Source organism: Papilio polytes, unplaced genomic scaffold, assembly GCF_000836215.1.
Source record: "Papilio polytes unplaced genomic scaffold, Ppol_1.0 DF821289.1, whole genome shotgun sequence".
Taxonomy (NCBI): Eukaryota; Metazoa; Arthropoda; class Insecta; order Lepidoptera; family Papilionidae; genus Papilio; species Papilio polytes.
The window spans coordinates 2,789,163-2,798,775 of record NW_013527915.1 but is presented as its reverse complement, the minus strand read 5'-3'; the positions used below and the strand labels follow the sequence as shown (position 1 = coordinate 2,798,775).

Sequence of the window (9,613 nt, the reverse complement as noted above, 5' to 3'; positions counted from 1 at the left end):
CAGCATTTTTAGTGACGATTACCTTTATAGTTGTTGGTATATGGTGGCCCTTATTCAGCTTTCCTTATTTGGAATTTGATTAATTAATTACTTTTGCAACTGTGGTTATAAGTAAAGAATAAATATACTTAACATGTATGTAATTATTAGAATGGTAGCGTTTTACTAGTTTATTTAATTTATGATTGGCATTCAAAAAATTATAAGTATAATAAAAGAAATAAACGTGTTTGTTTTTAAAGCAAGGTTTCGATGATAATTATATATCTCATGCATGTTTCCTGTATTAAAAATTTGTTTACTTTAATAAAAAAAGATTTCCTTAAAGTGTTTCCTTTAAATTTAATGGCTATATTTATCCAATTTAGTTAAATATATTTGTCTACTCGTTGATATCTACTTTTCACTTTAAAATTCAACGGACTATCTGCGGTGTATGAAGTGTATTTTTTTTGTAACATAAACAAGTGTGAAATTCATTTACGTGACGTAACTGTAACGTTACTTGCGTCAGTGTAATTGGACTTTGAACTTTGCAATTTTGTAACACGAATGTTTATTTAGGCTTACTTCCGTTACTTCCGTTTAAGAAATATGCAAACTTTGCAAACTGCATATTTGCAAAATATATATTTGATTCATAGATTTGTTACTTAAAACAATTTTAAAACAACGAATAATATGCAATTGAATCTAATGCGAGGAACTTTGTACAAAAGAAATAATTCGCGGATTTTATTCGTATTAGCCATTACGGAGTTTCTAACTAAAATAAGTTATATTGTGAGCACAATTGTGATTTTAATTAAATGTCGCGATAGTAAAACGTAAAGAAACGTAATATTAGACGACTGGCGGTTGCTAAGGGCAAAGGCTGTGCAGAGTTAAAGACGTAAAAGTATTTTTTGGCATCTTACTAATATTCTAAATGCAAAAGTTTAGATTGATGTTTGTTAGTGTTGCCACATAAACTGATCGGATCTCGTGTGAACATAGCCTTTTAATAATTACCTTTATTACAATTTTAATGGCATTGGTTTTAAAAGATATCAATAAGTAACTTATAAAATTATTTACAAATTATCATTTATTCCAAAACGTTATTAACAGTTATGCGTTGTGCGATATAATCCAAAAGCCGTTAAAAGAGCATTGTTCCATACGTGTACGACAACGGAAGTAAATTGCGAGATAGAACCGCGGTAGATGGCGCTTATGAGAATGCAACGCTCCAGTTACGACCAAAGCCGTTACTTGAGAGCTTGAGACTACGCTCACTTTGTGCAAGACAAGTAACAGTGGCAACAGTCAGGCATGTAACAACACACTGAGGTATTTAATGAGCACTTATATACGTTCACTAAGAGGACACTATGTTGCTTAGCAGATGTTAATCGACTGCTACTCGTTTGCACCGTTATCTTATAAAAAATAACCTCAGAAACATTTCCCAATAAACAAGCTAGCATTGTTCTTTTTAAATGTATCGCAATTCCCGGTGATTACAGCAGAGTGCAAACACACAAGGCTTTTGTTGTAACATTCTCACAACGTTAATTAAAACCTAAGCTTGATTGTTTGAGATTTTTTTGTCAGTGTTACTTTGGAGAGGCGAGTTATTTCTCACATGATACAGGTTTGCCTCTTCGTTTTAGTTTGAAAAACATTTTTTGTATCGTTCTATTCTTATTTGAATAAGGCGGAAATCCTTTAAGGTGACCCTTGACATTTGTAAAGACATTACGGTCAACGGCAATAAAACATCTACATACATATACGCATATTACATCGACTTTGCCGTTTATCGATTGTTTTCACCTGACAGGAAGTGCGTGAGAGAATTCGACCCAACGTCCTCCTATCCAACCGACAATTTAGTAGCTAATTGAAACTTTGTAAGATTTGTTAAACTTTTTAGTTATAATCTGTTGATCAATATTATCCTTCAACCATCTTAACTGTTTTTAATATCGGTGTTAACATTTTTGACTTTAAAAACGCCAGTTGTAACTAGTTTTTAGATCAGCATAGGAATATATTTTGAATAATGACGTATTTTAAAATCTACTATTTTTATTAGGTTTGCGGTCATCCATCTTGTTTGCGTTATATTCTCTAATTTATATCGGAGGTCGTGCAGACGGTCGTTAAGGGCGTTTTGTATTCATTCCGCGGAGGTAGAGGTCGTTCGACCCGGCTCTAGTCCCATGCTTTTACGCTTTTGCACGCCGCCGTCGCTGGAATCCCCCATTCCTGGAGCGTTTCGTTATTGGCACAACGAAAGCATCGCGCCCATGAATTTTTATAGCACGCTAGTTTATTTCTGACGTATGTAACTTCCGTATCTAAATATATTTTTCATTGCAATGAATTTATTTGAAGTTGTATAAAAGTTTAGTGGTCACATCAGTTTTACGAAAGTTTCAAACTTTAAAAAGATCTTATTCTTATTGAGAGAAGGTTTCATCTTCTTTAGTTAACGCGTTCACTAGTGTGTAGCCTATTCAATAACCGGTCGTCGCCAAACGTGATGTCGCAGATAATGTTCCCATAAAATCCGCGGATTTGTTGTTCCGACAACTCAATTGCTTTATTATCTCTACAAGCGATTATAATCTATGCGACCTTGGAATAAGTTCAAATGTTGTTTGACGTTGGAAGGTACAAGCTTTGCTAGTGAAGGATTAGTAATGGCGGCGGTGTAACGGTGGGCTGTTGTAGACGTGACTCGCAGCTTCGCTTCATCTGAGGTGCGAAATTTGATTTTATCGACTGACATTTTGACGTGTCTAAATTATCTTTTTCGCATCTGCTTGTTTATGAACTTTTATAACGTGCTACCAAATTACTATTAAGTTTAATAATAGAATAAAGATATTTTGAGTTATACGACTAATGTTTTATAAATTCCCGTAGTTGGTTTATTTCTTTGCTATAAACATAATTTTCTTAAACTTACGATTGTAAATACGTACATTGACACATAATTCATTAGCTTTATATACGCATATTTTCTATACCCTTGACCTTTTCACATGAAGTGGCTCCACGCATAGTGCAACTCTCAGTGCAAATATTTGCACAAACGCAGTTGCACAACTGTGCCTAGCGGAACTGCTATGTCCTGATAATTGCACACATTTGCATAACTATGTAGGCCTGCATTCGTTACTAAAATTCGATATTACGCTTCGTAGATCTGTTTACAACATACACACACGTATGAAGGTACTTTGATATTTGATATGTGAATGGGTGCTTTGCTCTCGTGTAAGAGGATTAAAGGTACGGTTACACTATTTGCCAGAGCGGATAAAAACGCGCCAGTGATAATCGGGTTTTTTACTATTGCAGCTTGTAATTATATTATTTTATATCATAATATTGATTTCAAATATGTCATAATGTTTATTTTGTCTTTACTCTCATTATGGTTATAAGTTTTAATGTTTGATATAAATATGCCCGAAAAAATATTTTCAGAGCTTCGTTAACAACACTGGAGAATTTTCTAAAGCAAGAATCGCATGCTGATAGTAACAAAATATTAATGTGAACAACAGGGCCGTCGACATTGTAGTAATGCGTTGTCATAAATTCGTGGGAGCTTGTGGAGCAAGTCCGCTCTTTTCGGAGCCCCGTTTGTCGTACGACAGGTTGGCGGATGTAGGTGTCGGCAAATATTAGCAGTTGCCTAATTCCGTACCGGTAGACGTGTTTACTTTATTGCCTAACTGTCGTTGTTATAGTCTTACCCGTACTTGACGACCGGGTGGGTAGTTTTTATTGAAAATTTGTTGTCAGACTCACTCAAATAGCGTCGTGAAATTGTTATTGGTAGCTGATATGAATAAATTTCCTGTATATTGCTTTTAACTTACGTAATACATGTGTTTGTCGTAAGTGAACTTTGAAGTTTTCTTAATTCGGCATGAGCGGCTGTTATGGTTTGTATAATTTGTTGTGGTCCAAATAAGTTTGTGTTGAAAGTGGGTTGAGACGATTACGTTGTATCTCCTATTCACAAGTCAATTAAGGTAATAAGGTTGTACCAATTCGTATTTACTGTGTTTTGTGTTGTTAATTCTAGCGAAAGCTAGTATCTACATATGAAAGATAAAAAATGCCTCTTCTATAACAGTTTTTATGTATTTGCGATTATCTCTGATACAGTATTTTACTAAACTTAGTACGACATGATTTGTTAAAAGTGTCCGGTCGGGCTGACAGCTCACCGGATTACCTGTAACACTAGGACGGTTTTCGTAACAATGCATTCTTCTCGGTTCATCGACACCGCGTGACGATATTCAAATACTGGCCGGTGACGTCACAGCGCGGCCGAGAGTTCCGCCGCAGCGCAAGGTCGGCCGCCAGCGCCGATCAATGAAACCTCTCCCTCCCCTCCATCACTCTATCAAATCAATCAATGGACTACACGTGGCGATCGATACTATGTAAATTTCTATGCACACACACACTAACGAAATGCCTTTACTGACTGTTTAATTACAATAGAATAAAATTCGCTCAACTAATTTTTCTAAATTTATCGACCTCAAGCAGTTTAATGAACAAAAAAAATATTACATTCAAGGAAAAGTTAAAACTAGATACTTGGCAAATATTACAACGCTCTAACACAATACACGAAAGACAAAAAAAATGTTTTGTGTGCATACTTTCATTTAGCATAACTCGTATAGTATTATTAAAAAAAGAATATATAAAATAGAAGGCAGACCAATTGAATTTGTTGAATGTGTACTCAATACAGCGACCTCATTTTATTTAACTGAGACATATTAGAAGCTCGAGACCAATCTTACGCCCTCTATTAAATGCATTGTCTTATCGACCTAATTTAAGTCCCTTTCTCTTTACCACCCTTTTCTTATAAGGAGAGGTTGGGAAGAGGAAGTGGATTTGACGGTGGAGGAGATGCATAGGAAGGGGAAATATCTTTATGTGCGTCTCCTCCTCCGTCGTATAAGGGTAGGCAACGCATCTGCAATTGCGGATGTCTATGGGCAGTGGTCGCTTCGCCATTTTGGCGGTTTCAGGTAGTCGTTTGCTCGTTTGCCACCTAATGTTATTAAAAAAAATCGACGCTGGTTTATTTTTCTAACAGTATGACAGAGGCTAGTAAAACTTTCATTTTTATCGATGTTATAAATGCAAGTTGTTAATAAGATAGTATAAACTGTAACAATATTATGCACTTCATTAGAGCCCATGTAAAGTGATTATATCAAACGATAAAATCTTTTACGACAAACTGGAACATAATTTATTCAGAGATTATAGACTTTATAATAACATTATTTTAATTTTAAACCGTATATTAATAAATAACACATATGTTTATATAAGATGCAAAAGTAAGTTTCTATAGACGATAACTTTACGAGTTATTGGGACAACAGAGCGTAGCCCTAGATGGTCATAACGGGTGTCTATGCCTTTACTAGGAAAGTGGTCGTCGATGCCGACGTCTAGGTCGTTACGTCTATAATTAGCCCTTATGATGAACTGTGGAATAGCCAGAGGTTGAAAACGAAGGCTTCAAAGATAACTTAAAGGCGCTGATGAATCACTAGAATGGGGCCTTGTTATGTCTAAATATGTGGATAGTATCAACTTAATAGTCTGCGCAGTTTATAGTTTTTGAAAAAAGCTTGAACCTACGGAGGATAATGTGATACGAAATTTTCTATAACACATTTTATGGAAGGCTATAACTGAATGTAACGTAAATCAAACACAAGTTACTTTTGAATAATCGGTTATCTACAAAACAAGAGAAGAGATTATTTATGATTCAAACTACATATTTGTATGATGACACACACCTTTGAGTAAACTATTTCACAAATGTTTAGTCGTTTTGATTCCTATGAGCTTATGCAGAAGTACTACACTACTCTGTTTTTAGTTATGCAACTGTATTTGAATTGGCTGCGAAACAATCGACAATCGACAATCGAACAAAAGTTGAGCGATTGGTTAATCAAGGGTGTGTGCCCGCATTTAATCGTACTTTAAAAATATAGATGCAATAATTATACACAAATACAAAACCACATCCATTGATTTATTTCTCTGTACGCAGCATAACATATATCATCTGAGTCATACTTGATTTTAATAAGTAATCCGCGGAAAAATATTCAAGGACCCGCTTCGTTTGTCTTCTCAGAAGTTTCGTCATCACTTCTGTGGAAGCTGACTTCCTTTCTGTCTTCATTCTATTATCCAACACTTATCCTGGTCTATATAAAGTTTTCCTGCCTTTAACGATGTATTAAAAAAAAATATTTCTGTTGCTGACATCATAAGGGGGGGGGTAATATTCGCGGTTATGTCTGATACATTATGAGCTCTTATCCCTTTTATGGTTTGAACGATTTTGAAGAATATTTCTCATTAAATTGATATTGTTCCATAGAATGTCGTAGACACTCTTTCGAGTTTTTTTTTATTTGACTGATTACGTGGTATATTCTATAATTCGAAATGGCGGCAAACTTGGATATAAATCGCAGTAAAGTATTAGTAAAATGAATTGTTTTAACTTTAGGATTTATTTTAGAAAAGTATTACACAGTACTGTGTGACCAAGTGCGCGGACGCAGGTCTACGCGTCGAGTCGTTTTATCTCAGTAGGTGTTAAATGGACAATGTCGTCAAAGCGACGTTTTAATTTCCAATATCCGGTGTGATTATGCTGTCGCTGCACCCTCAGGAATGTTAAGTGCTCGACGATCGTAAAATTAACCGGTCCTTAATGGCCCGCAAATGAATCGTCAGCTATTCGAAAAAAACGTTTAACTTCGACCGATGATTAGTATGTTATTGATTGAGGATGTCCTTTTTCTTCGCAAATGGTGTTATAGCTTTACCTTTTTTAGATTTATACGATAATAAACTTAATGGTTTTAACGATTCATTTGTGGTTTATTTTTATGTGCTATAAAAATTAACCTTTCATTTTATAAATATCATTGAACTTCCAGATTATTAAAAATACATTTATTTACTATTCCTGTAATGCCATCGAGTTATAAATTGCACTTCTCAATATAAAGAATTAACCATTAAATGTTTCCTGATAACCAATTACAGTACTAAGCAAAACTATTTCACGTTTAGTAACTTTCAATATGTATTTATTGTAAATTGTTTTCCTTGTGTACAAAGTGTGAATAAATAAATAAATGCACATCTTGTGAAATTTTGTAACAGAATAACCCCATTCGTCATCCTCTCCTAATGACGTTTGGAAATCGTCAAATCGTCACTTCGTTAATGGAGGTCTGTCATCGAGACGAGCCCTTTAAGCTCTCGCTTCCTCGCCTTATGTGACTGGGAGACAGATAACCGTGGCCCGACATTGTGGATAAAATTACCCTCTGCTTGTCCCCCTTCCGCGACAGATGGCTTACAAAAAACAATGTAGAATCGATAGTGAGATCACTCTTGACGTATAACGAAATCATTAAAATAATGATGCTGCCTTAAATGGATAGCACTCGACCGGAAAACGCGTAACAATGCACTTTTACTATCGATAGGAAATAGGAAAGTGAATGATGAAGTTTATTATGGTGTTGCTGATTTAATTCCAAAAGGAGGAGGTATATGTTCAATATATTCTGTACATTGCTTTCCAAAAGTAAAAGGAAACTTTTAAAATCGGTAATAGTTATCGTTACTTTGATTCCAATACAAATTAATACATTAGTAGTAAATTAACAAAAAACTGTAATTTTTAGAATACACGTTTCAAATATTTTCTCCCATATCTATACCCTTCCATTTTATGACAAATACTGCCTGTGTTACTTAGTGATAAAGTAGATTTCTAATGGCGAAGTAATTTTTAAAATCGATTGAGTAATTTCCGAGTGTATTCAATGCAAGAAAACAAATCTTAAATGGATTAAAAAAAATAATTAGGTGAATGTTTTCATACATTATTCGGTTCTGATGTATTAAAGGATTGCTATCTTAGAAAGCTTAGTGTGATAGTTGACAGAGTATCCTCATGTAAGGTGTGATACTAGCGTGTGAATTAGAAGGGGGCCGTCACTTAAAAAGACATCAGAGCGTATAAAAAAGCTCGGTTAGAACATTAGAAGCGTAGCGTAGGCGATAAGCGTAGCGTTGGAGGGGTCGGCAGCCAGATGACCGCGCTTCGGTTTAACTACTCGCTTCCGCCAAATGAACGCTCAGTTGACTTCGCGTGACACATTGTTCGACGAACCGGTAACGTTTTTCGTAAACCGTTTCCATTGACGGAACTATACAAAAACATGTTTCCTTAATGGTAATGTATAAAAGCAATGTAAAAGCTTTTTAGTCAATATAGACTAGTTGTCGCCAGTGACTCCGTCTGCGCGGAATTAAAGAAAAATGGTTATGCAAACTACATATATGTTCTTCAGACTATGTCAAATTTCATCAATGTCTGGGAGAATCTTTTAAACAGCAATGCAAATAACATACTGTCTCATTTATATTAGTAATAAGATGGTTATGATAATATTTTATTCTATTCTTCGTATCATGAGTTTTTAAAATAATTTCGGTATGTGAAATAACAGGTTCCTACGTCAATTACGATAAAATCCATAAAACAACATATCGTAGACGTAAAAGAAAAATGCAATACAAAAAAGAATAGTGATTTCGAATAAGAAATGAAAATAATTACGCCATAAGTCATGATTAGATGAAGAATGTTAAAGTAAACTTTAATACACGCTTCGGGGAAGTTCGCCGAATAACAGATGTATCCTCTGCATTTTCAACGTCGCTTTATCTTTACAAGCCGATCTACAAATAACGGAACCAGTTTTATCTTGTTATATTTTCCACGTCATTATTTTGCAACAGAGATGTTTCTTTTAATTTTAATTTAATTTTTATTAAAGCTTGAATACACAAGACAGTGCTTTGCTATGTTTTCTGTACAAAATTGTCTATAATTAGTATTTTATGAATCAATAATTAGAATCGATTGTTTCATATACTATTTCCGCGTAATCGCCAACTAAACGCTAACGTAACGGAAGGGCGTAAGTGGATCTCTGGTATCCCCGATGGCGGACGGAAGTGTGCGGATATTGCGTCAGCGCCGGAAGCAGACGCCCTCTGTGTCACCGCGCCGTCACCACGCACATCATCACGGCATCATTATCTACAATTTGACACACAATCATTGTTAAAATACAAATGTGAATCATCTGAAATTAGAGCTTTTTTGCTTTGCTTACAATAACGCTAAATCTATGTTTTTGTTTGTTTACTTTTAGTTGTCTAAAGAAATAACTACGAACTCTTGTATGTGTATGAAATAAGGTGGGCATTATTTCGTCTGTTAAAGCTTTACATTTTCTCTTTATTATTAACCTAAATAAACTATTCTTAATTGTTTATTACTCACTTTATCATCGAAACTGAGAACAAGACGAAGCCCACATTCATAACGAGCCGGCGGAAATGAGCGCCATTAAACAATATCCAAATCGCATTCGTATCCAACAGTGAACGATGTCTCGAATCCGACATAACGATGGAAAACAAATAATCTGCTACAAAAAACTAATGG

The 9,613-nt window shown here is 34.9% G+C and overlaps 1 protein-coding gene across 1 annotated transcript in view; it reads left to right on the top strand.

The window, feature by feature from the left end:
- The window catches only part of LOC106109100, a 77,391-nt gene that overhangs the window by 24,429 nt on the left and 43,349 nt on the right, over positions 1-9,613 (top strand). The gene's annotated exons all lie outside the window — the stretch shown is intronic.